This window comes from Bombus flavifrons, chromosome 13, assembly GCF_040668555.2.
Source record: "Bombus flavifrons isolate JBK064 chromosome 13, iyBomFlav1_principal, whole genome shotgun sequence".
Classification (NCBI taxonomy): domain Eukaryota; kingdom Metazoa; phylum Arthropoda; class Insecta; order Hymenoptera; family Apidae; genus Bombus; species Bombus flavifrons.
This window is the reverse complement of record NC_138454.1, coordinates 9,145,988-9,173,798: the sequence shown is the minus strand read 5'-3', so window position 1 is coordinate 9,173,798 and position 27,811 is coordinate 9,145,988. Positions and strand designations below refer to the sequence as shown.

At 41.6% G+C, this 27,811-nt stretch overlaps 1 protein-coding gene and 1 long non-coding RNA gene across 4 annotated transcripts in view; one reads left to right on the top strand and one right to left on the bottom strand.

Annotated features, from left to right (window-relative positions):
* Positions 1 to 27,811, bottom strand: part of LOC138186001 (uncharacterized) — a 132,372-nt gene that overhangs the window by 38,840 nt on the left and 65,721 nt on the right. For all 3 annotated transcript variants that reach the window (XR_011174766.1, XM_069125410.1, XM_069125411.1), the window contains one exon: positions 19,715 to 19,756. The gene's annotated coding sequence lies outside the window, so the exon portion shown is untranslated. The remainder of the gene's footprint in view (positions 1 to 19,714; positions 19,757 to 27,811) is intronic.
* Positions 14,333 to 15,126, top strand: LOC138186080 (uncharacterized). Its single transcript, XR_011174795.1, has 3 exons — positions 14,333 to 14,584; positions 14,902 to 14,989; positions 15,073 to 15,126. It is a non-coding gene; the product is annotated as an uncharacterized LOC138186080 (long non-coding RNA).

Sequence of the window (27,811 nt, the reverse complement as noted above, 5' to 3'; positions counted from 1 at the left end):
GAATTACTTTTTCTAGAACCTTGCAGGCCATCGTATACTACGGTAACGAGACGTCAAGAGTCGCGGTTTTTTATCAACTTTTATCATCCCTTCGTTAACTCCGAAGATAGCACGCTCTCCGCCATCGTACTCGATGGAACGAGTGGGATAAAAATAAGAAGCGAGAAAGAAAATAGAGAAACAGGAATAAAGTAAAAGGAAAGAGGATGGTGGTGTTATCGTTCGTTAGAAAAATGTTATTATCGCACGCAACACGGTGGTTCACGACACGGCGACAACCTACGACATAATAAGGTTCCGCGCGCTACCTGGAAATCGATTCCTCCCCCTTCACGGATGAACGCCTTTTTACACGGCCACGTTCTTTACATCGTTCGCTTTGTAAGTTACGCATCGGCTACAAAATATGCTAATTAAATACGGTTTTAATTAAATTATGATCGGCGTTCAACGACCAACGTATCGTTCGTCATCTGTAATTCGCGGAAATTTAATTAAACGTTGAACCATTCGCGAAGGCCGAGTTTTGCCCGACTTGTGCCCGGGTCACAGTTGCTTCCGTAGATATTTTACCAGCGTGCGTGTATTTCGCGGTTCCGACGAAGCTTCGCAGCTTCTGCGCCATGTGCAGTTATTAAATTGATGCTTTTTGACGTTAGCCGAAGAAAGACGACGTTAACGAGATTTAGGATTTGAATGGAGCAACGGAGACTAATCTCTGTTAATTTGTAGCAGCGACCAGTTTTTGCGACTGGAAAAGCGAAATACATCAAATCCTACACACTTTTAGTCGTACGTTGCAGTAACTTGAGAAATATCCGCTAAGAAGTTCATAATGTAACAAGCACGGTATCACTTTCTTCTATTCTTCTAGGTAGCTGTAAATTTCTCAACAATTCTGTAATAATATCTACGCAACGAAATTACCATCGTATCATAGTCGCAGATCTTAGAGAAAGCTTGACGTAGGAGCGTAAATTAGGTGGAAAGTCGTGAACTTTAAGCAGGGTTTAAGAAAGAAGGACGATGACAGGGACGAAAACGAAGACGAGAAATCCGTTTACACACTCACGATCTTAGAGGTTGTGTGTGTACTTGGAGGGTTACGCGAGCACGCGGCAAAGATCCTTGAAGCTAAAGAGACATCCAAGAACGAGAAACCGAAGATGTCTAGAAAGTCTCGAAGAAGTCTGAGAGGAGAAAGTTCGAGAAAACAACAGAAAAGCTGTCTCTTAAAAAGCATGCTCGTTAAGACGCTGTATCGGTAGCGTAAATACCACGAAGCGAGAAGATCGCGCGATTGGAATTTATTTACAATTGTCATTGCATAAGTGGAATAGATTATCGAAGACACGGAATGTTTGTCGATCATGGACTTCGTTAACTGAACGTCAGTATTATCGAGCTTAACAAAGTACGAAGAAATTAGAGTAATTGTGCTTTTTATTAGTGTCCGGTAATAAAACGTGACTTTCAAACCTAATTTTTCAGCTGATCGAACAATTCCAAATTTTACACGATCACCGTCGCAAAACATTTGACGAGTTTCCATGGATAATCTCCGCCGTTAACGAACGATCCCGACGCCTGAGCTTCGCCTCGATGTTTCACGACTGTTTTCTTCAAGTTTTTCTACGAATTTTCTCACTCGTTTCGATTCCACGTTACTCGAGTGTTCACGTTCCCTACGAAGATATTTCGCTGGCGAAGCCCTGGTCGCTTTCTTCAAAAGCCTCCCACCAGGTTTTACTCTGCATTCTCTAATTGATCTTTCGCTTCTCTTTTCTTTTTTTTTTTTTTCATTCGAATTCATTCCCAAAGCTGCTAGCTCTTCAAGAGCTTCTCCGTTCTTGAAACAGAGCTTTCAAACGTCGCCTTCGCTCGAGATCGTTGCCAGCGCTTTATACCACGCTCCAACTGCTTCTCTTAAATTTGATCGATTTCATCCTCCTTCGTATTATTCCATGAAAATTCGTTCCAACTTAGTTCCGACGAAACTTTTACAACTGTAAGGTTTATGGACTGGTCGACTTCTTTAGAACGTTTAGCGTCTCTTTTACGGCTTTTCTTGGTAGCGTCGGATCTCCGTCAACTTTGACTCACAATAGAGAGATCCAAGGGTAGTTTCTTAGAATTTTTATTATCGCTTCTTGTATGGCCGCTTTTTTAGAAGAAGAATGAGATCTCGGTAGCGGCCTTGCCTTCTCCACGAAAATGAAAGCCGAAAATTGTGAAAAGTTCGCGATAAAAGGGTGGACGTTGCGAGATCAAAAGACGCGTTCCCACAAGTCCAGTCTCGGAGCTCTTCGTTAAAGAAGAAAGGCTAAAGTGAATCGTCAGGAACGAGGATCGTGAAAAGTATTGAATTTTGTTAATTAAAACGTTCCGCTTCCGTTCGTCACGAGATTTATTTCATTTAGTTTTTCCTTCTTCCATCGATAATTCGATTTATAATTCCTCGATTCCGCTGCGATTCATCGATCTTCCTCATCCACGCGACTACTGCGTACCTATCTTCGATTAATAATTCCTTCTGCAAAGTTCAAAGGCGCGATCGAACGCCATCCATCAACTTGAATTCACTTTCAACTTCTCCATCCCGTCGTGTCTAACTCCGTTTAGCCGACTCTAAATCCTGTCCCATCTTCGTAACCGTACTCGATCGCCAAAGCCGCAAATAATCGGTCAAATCTACTTTGCCTATAATAAATTCCAACCGAAGGATCCAAGCGAAAACTGGCAGTTTCGAACTTGTCGATTCTCCGTTAAAATATATCGCTTGCCTTTCCCATTCTTTTTTCGCTGAAACGCTATAAATGCAGCGTGGGTAACCCGCAGCACGCAAGAAGTTATATAATAGAAATTCATCTTCCTATTACGTGCGGTGACATTTTATTCAAATATCTGAAATTTCATTCGAATAAATACCGTTCTGTTCTATATTAATATCGTTATTCTAACGTTCCACGCATAAGGTTTTTCCGCTTTTTCGCAACTCAGTTCATACCGGTGCATCGACGCAACAATTTTCTAACTGTGATTTACGAAAACTTGTTGTACGTGTAAATGGCAGTATATCGATAGCTTCCTGGTAATCGTAGAATCGATATGAAACCTTGTTACTATGCTTATCTATATTAAATTTCACATCTGTTCGAATATTCCTTCGAACGGTCAAAATTCTTCCTATGGCACGACGAGAAAATGAAGTCGAATTCGATACATTTTTCTTTCAGTATAATTTGTCGTTGAATGCACGGGTTCGTTGGCAGGTGAATTTCTCGCGAAACGCACACCTGCGCACTGCGTATGTACCTGCATCTGTGTGTACAGACTCGGTCAGGTGAGTATTGATCGTAGCGGATGTGCAGGGACGAGCAGGCAAGAACGGACGAATATAAGCGGGCCGGCAATGCCCGGGCGGAAGAGAAGCGAGCAGGAAAAAGGAGCGTGATTCGCTGGTCGCTGGGTTCACGGACGGAAATCCAGGCCACTCGGCCTCTTCGAGTGTCATGTCGGAGCAACAGGCGCGCCGATCCTCCTTCGGATCGGTTCTCTTCTCGTCGTATTCTTTTTCACCGATACCTCGTCCTCTTTTTTGTTTTCGGCTGGAAAAAACGGCGGGCGAAACGCCTTTCTTTTCCGAGTAAAATTTCAAGTTTGTAACTATGGCACTACGCTATGCAAAGTAGTTAGCTGTTTGAACGAAGAAAAGGAAAGTTGCGTTTTGTAAAAGTATTTTGTATCTACGAGAATTCAATGTCATATGCGAGTTCTTTCGCGTTGTATTCAATGATCTAAGAAAACACGAAAGAAATGGCTATAATAAATTGCCGAGTTTGGTACACTTACTTCGCGTCTTAAGTGAGACGAGAAAGGAAAGGATCGGGGGAAATCACGCGAAACAAAAGGCAGAATAAACAGGAAGTGAGTGATCAAGAGGGTCCAACGCGTTCCTTAGATACGTAGGAAGCTGTTGGCCTTGGTGAAATGTCTTACTCGATTGTTATGAGAACCGGAGGGGCGACTGAACAGTTGTAACTCACGTGGAAAACACGGAAGATGGATGCTAGAACCTTCGAAGAAGGGATTTTCGGATCCAAGATGGAAGGTGATAGAAAGTTACGCCATAAAGGGCCACAGAATTGTTTGGTGGAAAAAGAAACTCGCAAATGGATCGTTTCGTTCTAGGAATCACTCGTCTATGAGGAATTCCATGACGAGTCGGACGTTCCTAAATGATTTATTTCGGTAAAGAGCTACGAGAGATTTAACCGCAATTTCGAAACTGGTCGCAGCTGACCCTGGGCAAGTTAAGGTATCGATTTCGAAGTTACGTAGTCGGGAGACACTGAATAAAAGGATCAAGGTTGTGCTACTAATGCGTCGTAACGACGTTTCGGGTCAGCAACGCTGCTAAGTATAGTCGCGATCATCGAGCACGCGATAGTTTTTCTTCTCTTTATTTCATTCTTTTTCTGGCTTTTGTAATCGCTCCTAACTCTTCCTGCTTTTACACGATTTTACATGCTGATTTATCTCAGGGTTATGAAACTAAAATTATTATTATAATAAGAGGATGATGATTATCGTTTCGAAGAAGCAATGGGCTCACCTTGCAACGAGGAAACACTTCGATCCAGGTACAGCAATATTTTACCTTCTGTAACAAACCACCACCTGGTGTCTCGCAGATGCGGTCGTAGCGGAAACGTGGAATTTTCGAAGAATTTTCTACCAAGATCATAGCATCATTAGCAAGCGATCAAGCGTTAAACAGACTGTATCGGTTGTCCTCAACTGTTGCACCGGATCAAGGCAGTCGTAAATTGCAGCAACAGGCGATCAAGCTATTTGTCCGACCCTGGCCATACAATACTACTTGGAGCATTTTATTTCTTATTCGTGCAACTCCCTATCGTTGGTCATACCGTTTCTCTCCTAGTGCATGATATATATCGTTATTATCGTTTAGTTTACGGTACATGTAACAGAAGATACATAACTTATGATAATATGATAAAATGAAGAATAGAAGGTCTTTTGGGTATATGCTCGCTACATCGATAAATCCAACAGCACGAGCTTCGAACCGTTTCGAACTGGCTTTCGCTCGATCCAGTCATTCTAAAAACACATTCAAATACGTGTGTCCAGTTGAACGTTCGTCCTTACTCTCAAACGCTTGGTCCTTCCGCGTGTTCCTAACTCTCGGAGCTCAATCACAAACTACACCTTACTTCGACCGCTACTCAAACTCCACAAGTTCTACTTCTACCCCAACGTACCACCGATATTTCCTCTTTGGAACACCAAAACTCCATGCTCGTCGAAACTAAATCCTCCATTCGCGGAGGCAAATGCAGTCATCAGCCCTCTGAACGTGACATGGTAATGCAACCACGCGGGGCCATTTCTTGCTTCCGCGATCCGCTAGGCTTTCAGAGTGAAATTGACCGCGGAGAATTTCGACGACGGGCGAAGCTCGTTCCCGCGAGAAACGTATTCGCAATCTCCTTTTCCTTCACGTATTTTCGTCACAGTATACGAGAACGTTACTACACTTTACGAACTCGTGGACATACGTTCGATGTGTTAAAGCTCAAGCACAGGACACAGTTGCGTAGCTCGGTTTCTCGAGGCTCGTGCGCGACCTTGACACGTGTCACTCACTCGTATCGCGTTTTCGCATTCCGTAGACCTGCGCGACCCTCTTGAATTAAACATGCGGAATCGCAGCTAAAGACTGTGCGGACGGTCGGGCGCAACTGTGAAATTAAATCGCTGCTGCGTGGCTGACGATCCGCTAATTGCTTCGTTAGACGACGAATTTTCACGGCTGGAGAAAAACATTGATAAAATGAAGTTCTCTGTTCGCAAGAAAAATTCGGCTCTACTAGAGAATTTTAAACGTTTTTTGAGCGGCAATTGGCGAGTTCTGATTTTGATTCTCGTCCGTATTGACACGTGGTTTGAAAATTACATAGAAAATAGATACTTAGTTTCAGAATTTTAGTTTTATCGTTGAACGATATAAAAATTGAAACGACTTAAAATCAATCGATTGAAGCGTTTTCTGCTGTGTGTTCCGACTGCGAGCCGCGTCCACGATGAATTACGTTCTGACACCACGGGATTTAAGCATTACAACTTCTTCGGGGTTCAAACTTAATCGAGGGTATCTTACTGTTAGTGCGTCGCCTGAACAAGATAGCTGGGACGTTTAGATTCTGATACGTCGAGATGTAATTCCACGTGGACGTGACTTACATTCGAAAATCGCAGGTATTTAGTAGTAGCGACAGGAAAGATAGTTCATCGCGATATAAAGTAGAGCGAAATTAAAATTTCACCATCGCTCGAAAAGCGACGAACGATACTTTGTCAAAAATGTAGCGTCGTTTATAGTTTGCTCGTATCGGTTACGAATTTTTTGCCTAATTTTCAAACGAGAGCTAATTTTCAAAATAGCGCACGAGTGATATTTCTAAATGAACTGACACAGGGATTCTCGTTCACCATCCTCTAACTGGCATTCTCCATTCGACAAATTATCCGCGAAGAAGTATGTACAAAGACCACAGTTGCATAATTCAGTTGGCGGTAGATTGGAATTGGCCGTGTTTCACGAGAGTATGCGAGCTTCGTTTAACGGTGTCATTTAGCGTTAAATTATTCACGAACGGCTGCCATGGCTCGGCAAAGAAATCTGCTACCCTGGCAACTTAAAATTGCCGGGTGAAGGCGATTCCGCTAGAAAATTGTTTGCCGATACGACCATCGAACACCTGCTATCGTGTGAAACAACGTTCTCCTCCTACGCTGCAAGTTATTTCCATTTCCGGGGTAGAAGGATTTCTACTATAAAATTGCGTTTATACCTGTCACATCACGGTGAAACATTCACGGCCGGTGAGTTTTAGTTCCTAAATTAAAAAACTACAAGTTTCTGCAATTTAGACGAGAATAAGAATTTCAAGTTTGCTTTCGAATACTTAATGGCCACTTAACTTTATTTATAGGACAATGGTTTAATTTATTAAAATGGCCCTCCGGTTAATCAGCCGTGTCAACCAATGGTCGAATCAGATTTATTTGAAACGAATATTTCTAATTCTCGCTGACACATTGAACAGCTCGAACGCTTGGAAATATTAATATACACGGTGGAGTTTCGAGGAACTTGGGTGAAAAGTTTAATCGAATTTTAAAGTGGCTGCTGAATCCAGAAGTTGTTGCAGTTCTGCGCAAAATGCTAACTCTTGCGCAACGTATCTTTACATGCTGCATTATCACGAGCGATCCTGTTTCACTGTTTAATAGATTACGCTCCTTGCTCCATTTGTCTGACCGTTCATTGGTTTAATCCACTTACGATTTCTCTGTCTTCCAGTAATATCGCGTACTTTCTACGATGGAAAATACCCGTATCCTCGATACGAAAGGATGAGAGAATTAGATTGGACTGGTGCTGCGAGGTGTCTTGTGTTTCACGACCTATGGTTATAGCTATTCTTAGAACCGTTTGCTTGGTTAGTTTTATTTCTTCGTAAATAGATTCTTCTTCTTTCGTTGTAATTTCTACTAATATTCCTCTTCTTATTGCTACATCCTCAACCGCAAGATATTGATTTCTTTTATTAATATTTAAAAAGCATCGTCGACGAAGAAGCTTCGTTAAGAATCTACCATCTTATCGAGCGAAATCCATAAGAATTGCATTGGTTCGTTGATTATGTTTCACGCCAGTCTTGAGCTACGTGTCTTCTTGTTTCTTCGAGTGAATCTCCGCTGGACGTTTGCCTACTGGCAACCAAAACGGTGCTGATTCCTTCCGTTTCAAGGAATCCTTTTCCGCTAGAACGAGCGGACCAGAGAACGTCGGAAATAGAGGCGAGGAACAAAAGCGATTCTCGCGATCCTGTGGTTGTTCGTGGTCGCGGAACACTTCGTTAAGGATTGGCACTTCTCTTCGATCGTCTTTTTCTTTTTCTTCCTCCCTCAAAAGCTGTTTATTCCTTGAATTTACCTTTCGACTTTAGAAAATACAGAAACTACAGAAGGAGAATCGGAATTCGGGTTTCTATCTCATCTAAGAAATTGTACTCTGTTAAATTAGAATTTTTAAGTTGGAACAAGCAAATTTCCATTGTTGTCCAATTCTTTTCAGACGAAACTTGGAAAAAGCAAATTCACTGGAATCGTTCAGTTCCAAATGATCACACGTACAAGAATAAACCACGTAAAAGCGTTTAAAGCCAGAAATAATTAAAGGAAAAATTCTTAATCTTTTCCTGTCGAATCTTCCTTCGATTACTCTCGAGTATTCCGTCTATTCTCAAAATATTTCGTCCGAACAAAACCATTAAAGCGGTCGGTGAGCCTCCTAAATTCTGCAAACAGAACTTCGAGATCACTCCGCGAGCCTGTTCTTCGAATACAATCTTCAACTTTCGGCAAAGTAGTTAAAGAATCGTTTCTGCCTCGGTGTTCGGATCATTTGTATCCTCCGTTTGCTTCATCAGCGATTCCAGCAACTTTTAGGGATCGCGTTAACGACATCGTTGGTAGTCTAGCCTGTTCCACAGCCCTTCCACCAGACTATTGGCTTCTAACGAACGATTCGGCAGCACAGTTCGGTTCTCCATTGGTCCACTTAATCGATCCTTATCGTGCTCGATGGTCTTTCTTCTTAAGTCCATTATTCTACTTCTAATGCTCGCTACTTCTTGGCGAATTTCTCCGATGAAACAACCAATGGCAATCGTGTGTTCAACTTTAGCAAATTATTGGCCAAAGTGGTCGCTGCCTGATAAGCGAGAAGAGAATTTTTCCTGTCTTTACGCCAACTTGAAATCTTCTTTCCTTTTCGCGTATCGTCAATCCGATCTATTTCGCCACTCTTCTGTTATCAGAAGAGTCGCTGCATTAATCCTAGGGACGTGGCGAGCTTTCCAACGAGCAGCAATTTTAAAATCCCCACGCAGAAGTTAGCAGGATTCTGGAGAAAAAGTTGGTGGCTCGTGATCTTGCTCCTACCATAGTTAGACAATATGGCAGCGTGCAGATGCGAAGACGTTACAGAGCCAACTGTTCCTTGCTTCGTCCCACGCAGTCGGTGAGCTCGCGTCTATTTTCTTACCGTACATCGTCGATGCACCGAGACTTCGTTGGCTTCGCGTCGAAACCGGAGGACCGACCGCGCAAAGATCATCTTTTGTTCGAGAAGAAAGCTTTCAAGAGGAGGGAAATCTGGAAACGAAATCCATCGGAGAAATTGTCAAACGAGTAATCGAATACCATCGCGTCTTTCAACGTCTGCTTGCGTGATTTTCAGTTGCATTTTTCCTTTCGAACTTCCTTCTCCGGGCTTTGATTATTTTTTCTATCCTATTTCATAGATTTTGAATCGTTTCCACTCGTCTTTGTTACGCTATAACGAGAGGCGAGTGATAAATTAATATAAGAACAAGCTTGTTACAATACATCGATTATTCGCTATTTCGAGGCTACAAAACAACCTGTTCTCTAACTTTTTGCCATTTCTTTTCACAGGTGGTTAAACTTTTCTATTTTTTTTTTTTCTTTTACACGAACTAACACGAAGCTTTAATCGTTCAGTCGGTTACGCGAAATAGATGGGATAGTTTGGAATCTTTTGCATAGCTGGCGATCGATGAAAAGCAGGAATGAAATTTTTGAAACTCGAGGAACCGAGTCTGCATCGAACCGATGACGACAATGGATGAATATTTGTTCTTGATATTTATTTTTCATACAGCAATTCACGAACCTCGTACGTATGCCTTTTTTCACTGTATTCCCTTTTAAACGTAGAAATTACTTTTCCGCTGTAACAAAGGTTCTACGTTCTGCATCTTCGAAAATTGGAAAACGAAATGGAAATAATAACGATACACGGTTGATGGAATTCCTGGTTTCCATTTCCGGTTCTCTGCAGTTTTGATTAAAATTTTCAACACGATCTATTTCACAAACTCGAAAGTACAAGTTTGCAAATAGAAACGCTGATGATGGATACGCGGTAGATGGTGAATTAGTCGGTTTCCAATGTTCGATGTAACGTTGTCATTCGAGGCGATGTTATGGTGTTTTATGAAGACACTGGTGCCGCGTGGAGCGGGGAAGTGAGGGGGAAATGATTTATCGTCCAGATACCGTAACGCGAACAGCACGATAACGTCTGTGTAACAGGCTGTTCGACGTGACGTTGATACTAACAGTTTATAATTCGATCATCGAGACCATTGTAAACTGGTTCACGCGTTTCTGCGTTAATTTCATGTACGGATTATGTACCTGATTTTACATCAATTTTCTTTTCTGATTATAAATTCTGAGCATAAACACACACATAACGATTATTCTAGAGTTCCAAAAAAAAAGTCACAGTAGATTTTTGCATCTTTCTCGATTAACACGTACGAAATTTAAACGTGTTGGTTTGTTTAATAAACAGACGAGTGCTAAAATTGTAACAGTCAATTATATTAAAATCACTTTAAGTACAAGTATAGTGATAGTATATGTCGCTCGCTCAATGCTACTATTCGACTTTCTATATTGAGATATGTATAATTTTGTGTGCTAGACTAGATTGGTCGCGTAGTAGTAACACACGTATGTGAATATGAGTGCGTGGAAGTATGTGTGTGCGCGGTGTCTCGAAAAACAGGCAAAGAGAGTGCTGTGACGCGTGCAAATGTATATCGGCGAAGATCCTGGAAATCGTTTATTAAATAAATCTAAAACTAATTTAATATGAATTCTAAATGTAACCTTAGTGTTCCTTTATTTTTATTTCGGCAATTAAGATCCACAATTCTCAACACTCTAATTCTTCAACTATTCGACTATATGACTGTCCTAAAGAGAGCACGTTCGTCTATTTGTATCGACAAGTGTTATTAGAAAAAGTTGAAATGTAACTCCGGTTGACGATTACAAATAACGGCGATAATATTTTGCCCGGAGTTCGTTTACCTTTGAACTTAGCAAACCAAAAACAACGTTGGTATTCCAAGGCATAATAATACGAGTCTCTCCCGATTCAAATCCTTCGTTGACTCGTGTGACTCTACATTACAAAGACGCACAGAATTAACAGAGCTCGGGCCAAGTGCACTGTCTTTTCCTTTTTGTACATCTCCGTAATTACAGCGCCACGCCTCTTAAAACCATGCGAAAGAAAAATACAGGCGTTTTTGCAAGACTACATTAATATTTTACGCGATTGTAAGAGAATTTAAAAAGGTTCGAAGCAAGGAACGAGGCAAAGAATCGAAACGGTTCAGCCGGTGGATAATCCAGCCGATAGGACGCGCGGAAGCGAGTACGTTGTACGCGTAATAGCGGAGCCAATGAATGTAAAATGAAGTTCTTGTTTAGGTGCGCGATGAGGAATATTAATAGAATTCCGCGGAGCGAAAATTCCATCGGGGTGGAAAAACAGCGATGCGATAACAACTGAATTCCGGAGATACGATTAAACGAGGAAATTCAAAGCAATTATTCCGCGTGGCAAAGTCACTCGACCGTGCTTTTACCAAAACACAACGCGTCTATATTGCCCTCGATTCTTTCCACAGCTCGATATGTTCTTACTCGATATAGCGAGGTTTTATGTCGGAGAAACGATACGAGCGAAAGTCGGCCGCGAGTGAAACGAGTTTGCGTTGGTCAGACAACTTTCTTAAATCCTTTTAATTCAACTTTCTTCCCGTAGTCTTGTCTACTGTAGTGACGTGCTGCCGTAGAAGTAGCTTGTACTGTATTGTGTGTAAGTCGATGCAAGTAGTATGAATCTGGTATTAGTCAGGCAGCCGTCTGAAATCCTTCTAATTCAACTTTTATCTACTGAAATAATATACTGCTGTAGAAATGGCTTATATTGGATTTTCGGTAAAATGTCTTTTGTTTCTCGGAGAAGAAGAAGCAGTTCGAATTCTACGTTCTCCTGACCCCGCGTCAAACTTGTAAAAATTCTACGCACGTATAATAATTTCATAGATTCCTTATTTGCTCGTTACACGAGAATTTTCTTATCTCGTCGCGTTGTCTGATATTTCGAAATGCTCGTATTGCAGTTTTTCTCGTTAATTACGCAAGAGGATATCGAAGAAAAGAGCGACGAGATAGGAAGAATTTTTCAGGCACGTAACTCAGCGATACGACAGCACTGTTAACCGTACGAAGAATAATTTCACGGATCGTAAACGCGACGGCGAAGGGCTCGTCAACAGCGTCGTTTCCTTCTCTTTTACAAAACATCGAACGTGAGAAGGATCGAGATGAAGCGAAGCGGAACGAAGCTGAGCTGACAGTCGCCGGAACGACGAGGAGAGTTTAGCGACGCGCGATTGTTGCTAATTGCGCGAATTAACTGAAATTAAGCGGCCGTTGAGCGTTTCCATAAATTTTGCCCGACAACTCGCTTCGTCACGCGTTTCCTTCTCGCCTGCCCAAGTTTCAACCATAATTCCGACGTTAAGCCATCGCGCCACAGCGCGAATAACTTGACAACCACTCGTGAACTAGTTGAAAATCATCGACTAACTTGCCTCGTAATAGTTATTTCTCCTCAAACATTAATTTTATCTCCTACCCTTTCAAAATTATTGTACAATAGATCAACAACTTTTGCAGTGAAACTATCGAAAGTGATTTGCAGAAAAGTTCTTCTTTCCCAATTTCTTTTGCCTCCAGGTACATTTGTTAGCTCATTGTTGTATTCTCTTAACGATAGATTCGAAATTCGATCGGTCGGATTTTCAGAAGCTCTCAGTTATAGATACTCTCCGATAATTCCCCAAAAAGCAGAAAAATCGTTTTTTGTACGCGTGAATTTTCCCTAATGGAGGCGGTGTTCGAACGTTGTAGCAACTGTGTGGATAATCCAAGCGATCGTCGAGATAAATTGTTAGCACCCGAGTGGAGTGGAGAGCAAGTGGTGCGCCTCCTTAATAGCCGTCCATCGTCCTCTGTCGATGATATATCATACTAATCTGTCCGTATTAAACGTAATATACGACGGAGTTCGACGTACACGTACAAACTGTATTAAAAGTTGGAAGAGAGAGATTCGAGTTCGTGAACCCAGACTGCTATTCACAAAGAATAGAAATCAAGCGAAATTAAACGTGGAACGTAAGTACATAGCGTGTCCTAGCAAGAATGGTAGAATCAGTCAAGAGAGCATTTTCTTTTATCTTGTCATAAATATCAGACCCAGTTTACATATGCATTAAGCAATAATAGTAAATGTAAATGTTCTACCTATTTGCAAATTGATACACTCAACGATCCTTACCGAATTTGTTCTCCTCGAAGGGGAAAGAAACCCAATCTCGATACGTGAGTACAAGCAACGTTAGTTTCTTTTTTCATATTCAAAAGCTTCGTCAAGTGTTTCTGACTTATTTTATTTTATTACTTTTTACTTTAACAACCGGTAGGAAGTTGAATTTCGCGAGACACGTGAATGCGAAGCAACGTAGTAGTCACGGAATAACGAGGATGAGCTGGAGAAAAAAGAAACGAACGAGGATGGCTCTCCTTTGTTCTGTGCAGAAACCTCGTTTAGGATTACGTAAAGCCCTGTAATGAACGATGATCGAGAGCGCGTCCTGCTGATTATGGACGCTTTATGAAACAGCGCACGCGAGATGCGGTTAATAGTCCGTGCCAATCGATTGTGTAAGTAATAGGTGGGTAGTTATATAAATGACATTAATATCGTTACGAGCGACATGAAAATGGATCGCGGAGCTAATGAAGTTTTATAGGAATTTTACAGAAACTTCAACTTATTGAACGATACGATACTGATACTTATCAAACGATACTTACCAGGTTAATAATTAATTAATATCGATAATATCGATTCCCGATCATCCCACTTTTACGATGAATATTATCAATTGACTATCTTGTAAATACATAAACATAAGTCTGACTTATACCGTGGATAACTCGTTGTCGAATTGGGTTAGACAAACAGAAGGGTTGTCGGCACGCGAATGCTTCTCAACGGTTAGCTTTATCGCGTGGCTGAATGAAATACGAGCCATAATGGCACAGCGTGCCGTTTTCTCTACCGTTGACTCGCTGTCGCTCATAATCTTTATCGTTAATTTTATACCACGCTCAACCAGCTCCGGTGTACTTTCTCGCTGTTCTTTCTAACTCGCAGTACGCTTCGACAAAGTCGAACGAAGAACTTGCAGAACATCACGCGACTCTATTTCCTCTGATACTTGCAGACGTAATTAAGCAACCGATTAACCAGTCAGAACAGCGAAGAGTCTTTCTGTGATCGAATGTGGAATTTTTGGTCATATTCATAGACCTGAACGATGAATTTCAGCGCGAGGAGATTCGAACAAATCGGAGCGGCATCGATACGTAACACGCTTGATTATACGCCATAAATTCTACGAGGGGAAACATTGGGAATAGGGAAGAATGGGTATGGTGAAGGAGAGAGGCGAGGAGCGAAGGGCAGAAGGGAGGCGGGGAGCCAAAGGAAGGAGAGGGGAACGGGGTCCAACAGCAAGAACGTAAGGTACGCATTGATCCTGCCGACTGGTGGCTTGTTCTCTGCAGCTCCTCGGCCTTGTAAATTAAGCTCTATTAATATCTCAAGCATGCCCGGGGTGCCGGAATTTCAACCCTGGTGCGTAAATCAAGTATACCTCTGGGCATACCTCTTTTCTCTCTCTCTCTCTCTCTCTCTCTCTGTTTCTTTGACGGATGAATTGTTCAACCTTTTCGTTTTTTATCCTTGAGACGGATACAACTTTCTCTAGGTTCTAAAAATAATTTTCAAGAACTTGTTTTCTACCTTGAGTCGGGCTGTGAATTTTTCGAACTTTTTTGCAGGACTGGAAGAGAATCCTTTTAAGAGTGAGAAAGGAAGTGCGAAACTTGAAATTTAAAGCGAGATGAAGAAGAAATTTCGAAATTACAAGTATCGGGAACTTTTTTGTTGTCCTCGAGAGAAACTTCTTCTTCCTCTTGCCCTTTTAACTACTTCGAAATTCTTTTTTTAAGCGCAATTTAAGTGGAAGAAACTGGAATTCAGCCTATGGCGGAAGAAGACCTTGATAGTACGAGAAGAATTGAATTATTGAAGAGAAAAGAAGTAACCGAGGTATCCGGAGTCGACTCGAGATAGCCAGACGCGAAAATCGACAACCCTTCTCGCTACCTCGTAGACCTTGGTGAATTCCAACCCTTATTCAAATTAATTCTACCACTGTATTTTGTAATACCTCGTAAGATGTTATCTCTAGCGATTACAGTTTTAAGGCTATTCTTCCCTCACTTTGTCACAATTATTCGACTCTTATTTTTAACAATCATACTTTTAACGATATAATCATATTTTGCTTTGCCTCTACGTTTCATCCAATACCATCCATTTCGCTATTCTTTCATCAAAATTCCCTGGTAGATCCATCTTTTTAACGTCGGTACTCCCACGTCCTTTATACTCGTAGTAATCGCCTCGCCATCCGTTTCATCCTTTAATCCCACGATTTTAAACGTGTCACGAGCTCTGTAACCTGTCCCTCCAGTCGTCGAATCACCGTGTTTAACGTAATCACCGAGTAGCGGGCGTCGTTGTAACGTGGTTTCCACGTTAATTTCACGACCTCATCCAGGCTGGAACGTCGTATTCCGGTTTACCGTGATCATCGTTTGCCGTAATCCTTCGCCTTCGATCGGTCCAGGTTAAACGCACCATCGACCAAACTTAGTCGATTTGGCTCGCGGAATTTCTTCGCAAGTTTCACGCAAGATTTACGAAAAAGGTCTGTTCCTCTTGACGATTCTACTTTTCCTTTTATTTCTATTTTTAACGAGTTATCCCTTCAACGAAATAAATCGCCCTCTTCTTTCACGAGAAAAAAAAAGATTTCCTATGGTTTTCTGACTTCCTCTCTCAACGTTTTATTCAACATACGACTTCTTGTCCATTTATCAAAGATTCACCGGGGACCTTCAGTTTCTCGTATCTTTTTCCTACCCACGTGTCTCTTGTATCTTGTTCAACGTCACCATTGTTCATGGACCTCTTAGCTATCCTAGTAGTGGTTTTACCCTTCGCCAGTCTTCGTTGTAACGTAATACATGTCTTTCTGTATCCGCTTTCCTATTTAAAATAACAGATAATATACGGGAAACGAGAAGAATCCAATTTTTTTGTCCGATGCATATTTTACGCGATACTTTCATAATTCAATTTAAATGTAATTTCGATACTGTAACATTGTTTGATCTCATACGATTTGTTTGACAGTTTACTCAAGTTTTTTTTTTATAAACGCGTATCAGTTCGAATTACCAGTATTTTGATTTCTACGTAAAATGTAGCAGGTTTATGTTGCTGATGACGTGGTGCACACGAGCGTGCGATGCAGCTATTCCTAATATTACTATTTGTATTATATTACGCGCGTAATAGCTGAATCGCACGCTCGTGTGATTTGCATCGTCAGAAATATAAAGTCACGATTGCAATTTCCATAGCGATAACCGAGATAGCGGAATATTCTACAGAAGTAACGCTCTACGCGTTTTATTTCGACGATTACGTCGAGATCAGAGCCGTCAAGTCTAATTAGAATTCGAAGCAAATATCGTTTCTTAAACTGGCGAAAGTCACACACGAAATTCCGAGAAGCGCAGCGAAATTTCTCTTTGCTGTCCCGTTGCATCCAGTGGTTGGATCTTCGGTTTAAAGTAGATAAACCTGGCTTAGGAATCGGGTAACACAGTTAAAGATAGCATGGCGAATAAAACGAGCAAAAATTACAGAGAAACGTCAAAGAGGAAATTATGGAGCAACGACGATGTAACGCGGGCTACCGTTTATCTACGATTCAAGTTTCGAGCAGAGAATATCCCAGATTTTCAACGAGCTTATTAATATCCTGCAAACCTAAATCCGACGAAGTATGGCGGGTAAATTTCGATAGGAACTCGTGAAGCGTTTACCGGGCCACTTGAACAACTTCGGCTAATTCCTTCGCTCGATTTTCCACCGGCAAGCGCTTGATCCTTGTTATTAATCCGATAATAAGAATCTGATTGGAAATGAACGGGACGAATGGGGACAGGATGGCTTACAACATTGTTACAGGAATTTAATCGAGTTCGGGACGATTCGATGCTAAATTAGATAAGAGGAATTCGTAACATCCCAAGTTTCTCACTACCTATAATTACTCGTGGCACAGAGGAATTCCAAACTTTCCCTTCCTTTTCTCCAGAATAATTTTCTTAACTTTGCTTCATTTCTATAGCCAATCATCTTCGCAAGATATTCGTTACGATAAAAAGAAGAAGAAACAACTAAACATTTCTTTTGTATATATACGAAGAAACTGCTACATTTTCTACAGAAAATTTGCCGTGCAAGTATTTGTCCAAGTTGTCGCGGATTCGATCGGCTTCTCGTTATCGCGTAGAAGGCGAGACGACGCGGATGCAATGTAAATCGAAGCCACAAGCGACATCGAAAACGTGACGTAATCATCTCCGCCTACTCGCGCTTTCGAAAAGTTTCTGCGTCTGTCGTTCGTCGACGAATCACCCTACAGACGAGCATCTGTATCCTCGCAGTATAATTTTGTAACCTGCGACAGAGTAGAGAAACGTCGATGATTTTTGTGCGATACGTAAAGGATATTCTGAGAGTGTCTGAGTAATAACTTCTTCTTCTACAGTCGCTAGAAGAGTATCGTATCGAGGCTGTTAGGTTAGTACAGTGAACGGAGCTTCGCGAAAGGTAAGATAAAGCAGAGTTGAAACCCTTAGGAAACAGCGACAGGATACTGCGACGAGAATAGAAACGAAAGGACCTTGGAGGACGGATGAATAATTCATTTTAACAGGCGACCGAATTTCCTCGCGAATTAACATTCGTGAAACTTTGTCACGGTTTTAGAAGCGTTTTCGGCCATCGAGGTAATCGGTAACAGATATATAAATCTACCACGAGTACTCGAAACAATGGTGAAATAAAAAGCTGAACAGTTCGAGAAATTACTCGACTTCCGATCGAATTTTTTCAAGTTCGCTATAATTCCGCTGGCACTTGCATTGAGAATTCTGCTATTTCAGAATCGTCGAGGATGTAGTGGAAATTAAGTCGTGCGATTTACGTCGTTTGGAGATGGAAGAACGAAGCCGCGAGAAAAAGTATCGAACGGAAGAAGTTTCGAGACTCGAAGAACTCGCTGAGACTTGAAAAAGTTCAAGGTACTTTGCGCGAATTTATCCTTGGAATTTCTGGCATCTTCTTTCTTTTTTACGTAAGAACAGAGCAGATTGGTAATCCATGATAACCCTCGATATCTCGGGGTTCAATTCGTCGCAGGAATTAGAAATATTCGAATTTGGGATTAGAAAATTATATTTGTTTCATTTGATCATTTACTAAACGTTTGGCTAAAAATTTGTATCTAACCAGGTCCATTGTTAAAATTTATTCAAATAAACCCTGTGAAGCTTGTAAAGCTATTGATCGTAAAGCAGTAACGTTTAAATAATTAAGTAACCCGAAGGAAAGAATAAACAGAGCTCTCTGAAAGCTTTGGAAAGGGAAGAGAAATTACGAGAACCAAGTTTTCCTAATTACAACTATCCTTCAACGAGTAGTTTCCGCCATGGCCGACTTTTCAATTTCATTTCGTATCAATGTGGAACAACGATACGGCTTAACGGTTTCGTTTCGCGGAGAATTTCTCTCCACAAACTTGTTCCTCTATTAATAATTCAACATCTTTGTTTCATCGCGATACGCTTAACTGTCGAAGAATCTTTAATTCGTCGCGTCCCGTGACGTAGTGTATCTCTTCCTACTGCGTTTTCTTCCCTATCTTTTCTCGTCTTCTATTTTCTTTTCTTTTTTTTTACTATTAAAGCTACTGTCACAAAATCTAAGGAGCGTAATTTTTACGGAAATGGTTCGCCTGATTGTTTCTACGTTTAGCTCCGTACAAATATGAATTTTGCTGTGACGAGAATTTGCTCATACTTTGCTCAAACTTCGGACATCGTTCAACGTTAGAAAAAATATAACTCGGTTGAAAACGATTAAAGGAACGCGGTACAGCTAAACGTGAACGCTCTTTCACTTTTTCCATGCGTGAAATACGGTGAAATAATGGCAAACACGCGGATTTTTAAACAAAACCATGGTACAATGGACGGCTGCTTATCCATCTATTCCGTCCATTTTTCATGAACAATCGCGATCAGTGACGCGACATGGATCGCCATAGAAATATTCCGGCTAACGAAAATCGCGTACACAATGTAAACCGAGCGAGCCACGCGAAAATAATGCTATCCGTGACTGATCACGTACATAGGCGAACGGTGAATCGATAATCGGATCGGTGATCGGATAACATGCTGCCTGTGCATGCGGAGAACATAACACGCTTTCACACGAAACGAGCCAGTTATGATAGAACACGTAAAGGGGCGAAAACTGAAAATATTTTTTATTTCAGAAAATTACACGAATTACTCGAATCACGAAGAAGTGAAATTGCGATCGATCGAAGCCCGATATCTAGTTTTATCTCTAAGAAATTAAACGGTAATCGCGTATTCAAATTAATAGTCAAAATGCAAACTTCTTGTGAGTTTAATAGCGATAGATTAGAATTAGAAATACCTTCTCGTCCCTTGTCACGAGTTGAATGGCGACAGCAAGAACCTGAAAACACAGAAGAGATTTTGTTATTTCCAAAGCTAGGAAAAAATATTTTTATTTTTAAAGGACTATGATTCACCTCCATAATATTCTATCTTTATCTAATTTTCTATGATAGAACGTCTCTGCAGACCGAATAAACCTCTTCTTGGAGAAGTATTCAGCGTAGATTCATAAGAAGATCGTTCCAAGCACAATGTCAGCATCCATTCCGATCCATCTACTTTCAATTCAGCGAGGCCCGTTGGTTGCTACAACATTTTTCGCTTTGCAGGACGACGCGTCGGGCGTCGCGATGCCGCATCACCGTTCGTGGCGCAGGTTTTCGCGCGATCTCGATGTGCAATCGAATTCTATTCTGCTAACAGCCCTCTTTCACCGAAATAAATTTTTCTCTAGCCCCTGCTCTTGACTCGATGAATGTATCTCACACAGAGAGGCGTTACGTACGAGTATGACATCGAATAGAATTTTATATTTGGACTGTGTTTAGAAGAGTTCGTTTTAATTGTTGCATCGTTAAATGCAAGATAAAAATGCAACGTCGGATTAAAACAACAGATCGATCTTATTTACTCGTATTTCCTATTTAACGAGTTAAAGTTACTTTGTGGTTAGATAGAAATTTATAGAATATCGAGCAGATAATTCAACGAATAATTCGCTGGTTTAACGAAACTGTCGCAGCTGAATTATATTTCGAACAAACGAACGAATTGCGTGTGGCATTAATAAAGAAATATCTCGTGTTGATGGATAAATGGGAATAAATCCTGTTGCACGATCACGCGAGACTAGCGTGTCGAAAATATTCACATGGAAAGTGTAAAAATTAGGATATCAGGATATCTATTTATTAGGAAATTAGGATATCTATTTATCTAACGAGGAAACTCCAACGAAGAATTTTCAAAAATTTTGTTTGCAGAAATACACAGAATCATATAGGACGCGTAAAACCAACGTTGCAAGACTCCATTAAGGCGAAAGGATCTGCAAATCGGTTGGTATAATTTTCTCGCTATCCTCTCGAAATCTATGCAACCTCGAAAGTTTATTACGTGGAATTTCCTCGAACGATGGGCCGCCATTGATGCGACCACGTTTACTGCACCGATGTTCGTTGTTCGCGTTAATAATTATCGATCGACCATGTCAGAAGTTAAACGAACAGGCCTGCAACGTTCCTTTGTGAGGCAGCTAGCGAGTTCCGCTCGGCCAATCGGATCAACCCGATCGCGCATCCCTTGCCGTATGCACGATGAATATTTATTTGGCTGGATATAGAGAAGAAGAGAACGAGAGGGAGATGGAAAAGAGAGAAAGAGAGAGCTTGATTCGTTTGGTCGTCAATCGGTTTGATCTCGTTCGCTCGATTTCAGCCACAGCAAGAACGATTAATCTCGTTCACGATCGAACCGAGCGGATTCCAGCCTCGAAAATGCAGATCCCTTTGAATTTTCCACGAAACCCGAATTTATTTTTATTCTTCTATCTGTTTCGTATTTCTCCTCATTTTGTTCTTCCGCCTTTCCTCCTTTTATTCCTATTTTTCGAGTTTCTTTTTCCACTTGTTTTGAGTTTTCACGAGTGATTCTCTGGACGAGAATCGCAGCGCTCGTTAGTAAGGGAAATATTCATTTTCCGTAGCACGAAAATAGCCCCGACGTTTTGCGAAACCCGGTGAATAACACGGTAGATAGAGTTTCCGAAAAAGGGGTGTAGGTTAACGCGCCGGAGTTATAGCCACCAGACTGACCCAGCTTCGTTCCATTAAAAGCTGTGATAATGACGAAGTACGATACATACGTAATTCGTTGAATGGCCGTTTAAACGTTTGAGTTTGTAGAAATCGCGCGCACTTCCAGCCAGCTACGCTCTTAGCAATATCACACGGGAAAAACTTCCCTTTTACACGGTTCTTTCTGGAATTTAATCTTTCTAACTTGTCGCGAAATTAATACTTTTGGACGAAACAACGAAAGAACGTAATTGAAGGAAAGAAGAATGTAACTGACAGAAAGGAAGAATTCGTTTGACGAGAAAATGAACATCGCGTCGTGTGACTTCGATACCGAAATAGTAATCTTATATGAAGAACTATTTCCTGTATACAAGCATTGCCAATCCTTCGAATACGACATATTGAGAGCGAATGATCGAACTGTTCGTATATTAACTATCGACTGTAGTCGGTGTTCCGTTTGTTTCGAACAGGAAATGGTCGGACGTTCCACGCAATATCTGCTGACAAGGTCGTGGGATTCCCTTTATGCTCGGCGGAGAGAACGACCGATACTTGGTAACTGTGCTTTGAACACCCACAAGGGTCTATTACGATCAAGAACCGCCAGGCGGAAGGTACACTCGCCAAGTTTCCCGGCGGCACCATTTGCGGGACTCCTGGACCGCCCGTGTACGTTGTTGGGCTCTGCTTTTAGGATCGCGAAATGGATCCCTACCCGACGAAGGGAATATTCGTCACGCTGCCATATCGATCGATACAACGACTTACGAGGCAATTTGTGAAGGGACTATCGTTTTATGAATCAGAACACGTGCGCTATAAGTGAACATCGTAGCTACGATTCAAAATTTCCCGTGTACAAATCACCGAATACAAGAGAAATAGAAGAGAAATCTCGTATCAACGATACGACATTTTTAATTCTTTTTAGTCGTCGATCAAGAGTAGTGTTCGTTCGAACGTTTCATCGTTTTACAGAGATCTACGCACTTTTTGAGTAACCTAATACTTTTCCAATGGATAACGACTCGTCGTGATACTAAATACTTGCGATCGTCGAGTACATGGCAACGATAGGATGGAAAAAAATCCAGAATAAATTTGCCTCTGCATTACAGCTTCAAAAATCGTCTCGGCTTAAAAACGGAACTCAGGCAATTAGAACTCGCGGTACCATCCCTGTCGTCGTCGTTCTACCTTTAAAACATGATCGATTACCTAGAACGTCGCTTACGAACTCCGTTCGCCTCTGTTTCTCGACCTACATCCTCCGTCGTGCTCAAGTCGTTGCAACGTCTACTGCTGAATTTATTCCGACAACCGAGATCGAGCAAACGCGGACAGACTCCTTTGTGCCTTCGTTGAAAGCGATGCAACGCAACCATCAGAATCCTCTGGAGATCGGAAGCAGATGGGATCGAAGCACGCGAAATACACGCGGAACAGGATAAATCCTTGTAAATATTTGAGCAACACGCGCGCCAAATTTCGGGGTTAATTCTATCTGTGTCAAATCGCAACAAGTACGAAGGAAACATTTATACGCTGTGATAAGATTCATTCGGCGGATTCGCGTTGCGCCTGACATCCTGACGCGTTACGTAAGCGAGAATTTGGTAAAAGAGAATTTCCTGATATTTTCGAAATCTCGAAAGCGAGAAGTAACAAGCGTCAATTTGCCTTGGTAAGCTTCCAAAACGAGGATGGGCGACGGAAGATGGAACGAGGTACGGTTCGTCGAGTACATTGGAATTCTGGCGGAAACTGTCGTCAGGTTTTGAGGCTGGTGTAGTTGCATCCGCTACGGTGTATGGAGGAATACGCAAGGAAAACAGGGGATGCAACGAACGGAGTAACGTATGGTAATGTTGTAGCCCGGTTGCCCTGGCCTTCTGCCACGAAACTGTTGAAACATCGTTCCTGTCTTTGCCCTTGCTCACCCGTCTTTTCCACAGACCATGTATCATCCTGGAACTTTCGTTTCACTCGCCGATATTCGATCATCCTACTTTCTCCATCGAACGCTGACCCAACCGAAACGTATTTTTTACCTCTTAAGGTATTCTTCCATTTTCTTTCTTCTGATCTCGCGTCTAATTTCACCACTGTTTGTTTGTACGTTTGAGGCTTCTGTAATTTTCGCGCGGATTTTCATCTTTCCTTCTTACGAATAATATAATACGAATTCTTCTTGTTATATTGTAGGATCTTACTACAATTAGTTTATTTACAATAAATGGATTAAACAGATATTGGTTAAACAGGAAACGACGGTTGTTTAACGTGAACTAATCACAATGACGTACTATAATTAAGACAACTAAATAGTTGATTTTCCAACTCTCGTCACTACGGTTCCAACGTTCTGTCTCACGCGGACCACACTTTCTCGACAATGCTAGTGTCACACGCTCAAGAAGACCACCCGCTCAGAAACAGTAATAGGATAGGCTAGACATCCTGCATACCACAGCCATCGAAACAATAAACAAATAGTAACGGAATAGGTGCCTCTGAGATACACCAGACGACAACCCCTCCAGAGGGACTAAAACCTCAGTATAAAAACCCTCCAAAATAAAAGCGCTCGCCCCAGTCAGTTAAAACATTTTGACCCAGTCTCTTGTAACGCTTTGAATCATTCTGTTGTAACAGTTTGAACCGTCACTCTGTTGGATTTGCACAATAAATTCTATTATCATATATAAAGTCCAATTTCTTCACCTTATTCGTGAAACGTTCGAACCGCGACGCGAGATCACCGGAGATTTATCGGTTTCGTGATTTCTTGTGTCTCCGACTTGACACCAGCAACTCTATCTCCCTGACTTTTCGATTCACACTCTCTGGCTTCTCAACTCACACTTCCTGACTTCTCAACTAACACCGACTGTTAATTCGTCTTTCTCCCTTAGCATCCCTTTGTCTTTTGTCTTAGCCTCGCCACGCGCGTGTTCCGCAACCGCTCGTGGCCAGGATCACGCAGTGGATTTTCCACGTAACTATTCGATCGAAGGACCGACGATACATTGTTGGGCCTGTCGGCACTTCGGCTTCCTCGCGACATTGTTTATGGTTCACCCGGTATCTCTTAGGCCTTTCGTCCACCATACTACAATATATAAATCCATGTATATCTTTTTAGTTTGCCTCGATGTAAATCTCTTTTGTCGCGAGTGCAGAAAGGTCAGCACGATTGAACTCTTGCATTATTAACATCCTATGCGAACAGCCCACTGACTTTACAGCTCAGTTCGTACGAATGAACGATAGAAATAGCGAAGAGTTGGAGGAGAAAAAACAACGAAATTTTTATTCGAATAGACTCGATACCTGATGTCACGCGTTTATCAATTTTAGATAGATAGATTTTAATCGAATATCGTATAAATAACTGTGAATTTGGTATTTTCCATCTTCTTTCCGGCAAAAGATAGTTACCTTCCATTAGATATATTCCACTCTTCTACGTACAACGTGCGATAAACTGTTCCATTAACGTATTAAAAGAAAAGAGCGTTTATTGGTCGTGCAAAGGGTTTAATCTCTTAAAAAATTCCCGGCCATATTCATTAAAATAATGGCGGAATAAATTAACGGCGACAGGAACGATAAGCACTTAATTAGTACTTGAAAGGCCTGGGGCTTTTTAGAATAAAATTCGATTAAAAATCCTAACTTGGTTTTTTTGTTAGGTCTTGGAGATATTTTGACACGTGTCTCCAGCGGAAGTCTCCTCGCGCCACCAGACTCCTCTTGATGAATTGATTTTCCGTTCCGAAAGACGGCACGGTACGATAACGCTGCCAGATCGCAGCGACGGCGTCGTTCACCGTGTCGTTGGAAATGCTTGTCGCGTGCTGGAAATGACATACTCCCGTGGAATATCGATCATCGACGCTGACGAGGAAACCAACAGCGTCGTCGATGATAACGCGTGGAATAAGCATCGGCCAGTGTTTCAAATTTTATTGTTTCACGCGACGTGATTGTCGTCGGTACATTTCGAGCCTTCGCCGTTTAAATGGCTCTTTGTCGTTGTGTTGTAGCAAAATTAAGAGCTTTCTCTCTGTGTCGTACGACCACGGTGTATTTGTTTCAACAATGCAGGGATTTTCATCTACGCAAACGAATGTTCCGCAGTTTCCATTCCATAATCTACGCTGTACATTGTGTTTGCCTAGAATTATCAACGATCAACGTGAAAAACTTTGTATAGTCGCGTATTCTCCTATTTAGTTTGATACATTTCGTTGAGTAATTTGATCGTCGTTTTTAAAATACCAGTTTATGGTAGCAGTGAGTACGAGGAATTTGTAATTCTCTCGAACGCACAAACCCAGAAAGATCCTAAAAACCACCGTTATTTGTCGTTTAATCCGCGTGACTCGATTGTGACGCGAATAAATTCGATGAAACGACGTTAACTCGGCAAACAAACGCGAGAGACGCGAAAAGTAAATTTTTAAACGACAGCCATACCGATTTATAAACTCATTTTCTCGTCACGAGCGCCCGAGAGCATAGCAAATATTTACACGACCGTCGTAAACGAAAATATTGAATCTTCCACGATGAACCCCGCCGAAGAGTAAACCGTGTGAGAGTGGCACGATAAATATCGTTCCAAGCGGCTGAAATATTTCACAGGCGTAACAAAAATCGCGTCGGAACGACGCCAACGGCCAAAGCCAAGTCGGCGTCGTCGACCGCGTAAATCGTCGCGATGGCGATTGTTCGCGTGCACGACGCTATGCAAGCGAGGGATCGCCTCGAGATTGATCGTTCCTTTCACCGTCTGTGCTAACGTTCGCGTGATCCACTTCGTTTTCAATTAACATTTTGTCCGGTCTACGCGTTGCACGTCAGTCTTTTCCAGTAGATTTCCACCAACTTTCGCTTTCTATAATAGCCACGCGAATTCTTTCTTTTACAAAGGTACTATCGTGGCGTGTGAAAGATTCGTAGCGAAATTTAGAACTTTTTTCTAACGTTTCTTCGAACCTTTTGCCATTTAAGGTGTGTATACTTTACGATTATTGTTCCGGAAAACTTGTTTCAATTACTGAAATAGCTTCTGCGAGGATGTATAGAGTATTCGAATGTGGAGTATTTCATTTGTCACGGAAGAAAGTACGGTAAAGCACGGAACGGAGAAGGAAGAATGTTTTGTATCATTTAATTAAGAATTTTTCTTTCATCGCTAACTTAATTTAGTTTGAAGAAACCGTTCTCATATTTACCGAAACTAGCCAGTTAACTCGTAAAATGGCGCGGCAGCAGGGCGAAGCATCTTCTGCAACGCGATATTACGTTCTTTGACGAGCTGAAGATCTTCTAGCCAGCGTCTTTTCATAAGATAAAGCCAGGGATCTTTGATGGGACCTTAACTCGAGGAAAAAACTGTGCATTACCGTGAGAGTGCCTTGTTTCAGGGTCTCCAGAGGAGCTTGAGGCAACGTGAAAGATTAAAATTCTTTATTTCAAACGAATCATCTCTCGTACTACCATTTCGCAAAGTATACTTCCACGTAATGCTGACTTTCCTTTTCGAGATCGGGAGAGCCTGATGTAATTATACTACGTTCTTTCGCTATCGGGAAACTTTTACGTATTACGTATTATATCGTACCACGCTTTTTTCCCAATCCTTTGCAGCAGGATCCAAGTGGCAAAGGTCAGGACAAAAGCAACAAACTAAAAAGTCCACGACAAAATATTCTTCCATTTCGTTTTGTTCTTCTTAATGCAATTTCTTCGGCCAACTATTCCAAAGTTAAAACGCAAAAGCCGAACCTTAACATCCCTGCGTTCTCATTGTTCCATTGTTCCGTTCATTTACATATCTAGCCATTGTTTGGCGGAATTTTTCCGCGAACACCGACGAAACGGGTACTGGTGAAATCGAACGACGCGATAAATTCGAGAAGCTGCCGAAAGGGTCACGATTCATGCTCAGGCAGTCGAGAACGATCACAGGAGACGAAGAAAGATCGCCGAGCGTATCGTTCACGCTTCTGAACGGCGAACTTCGACCTACTTTATCTGAAAACATCCATTTCTTCGGAGCGGAAGTGGAAGATCGTTCGTCGTGGCTCGTTTCGCTAATAACGCTTTTCTGATCGTTTCGTGAGAAACGCGAGAGGAAAATCTCCGCTCGACGAGTCGTCAAAGGCGGTAAAACGTCGGGAAGGTTAAGAATGTTTCAAGATCGTTGCTTGAAATATTCGAGAAACAAGAAGAAAGAGTCGCGACTTGAAAGAATCTTACGATGATCGATTTGTTGGAAAAAGTAATTCGCTGGTATTGTT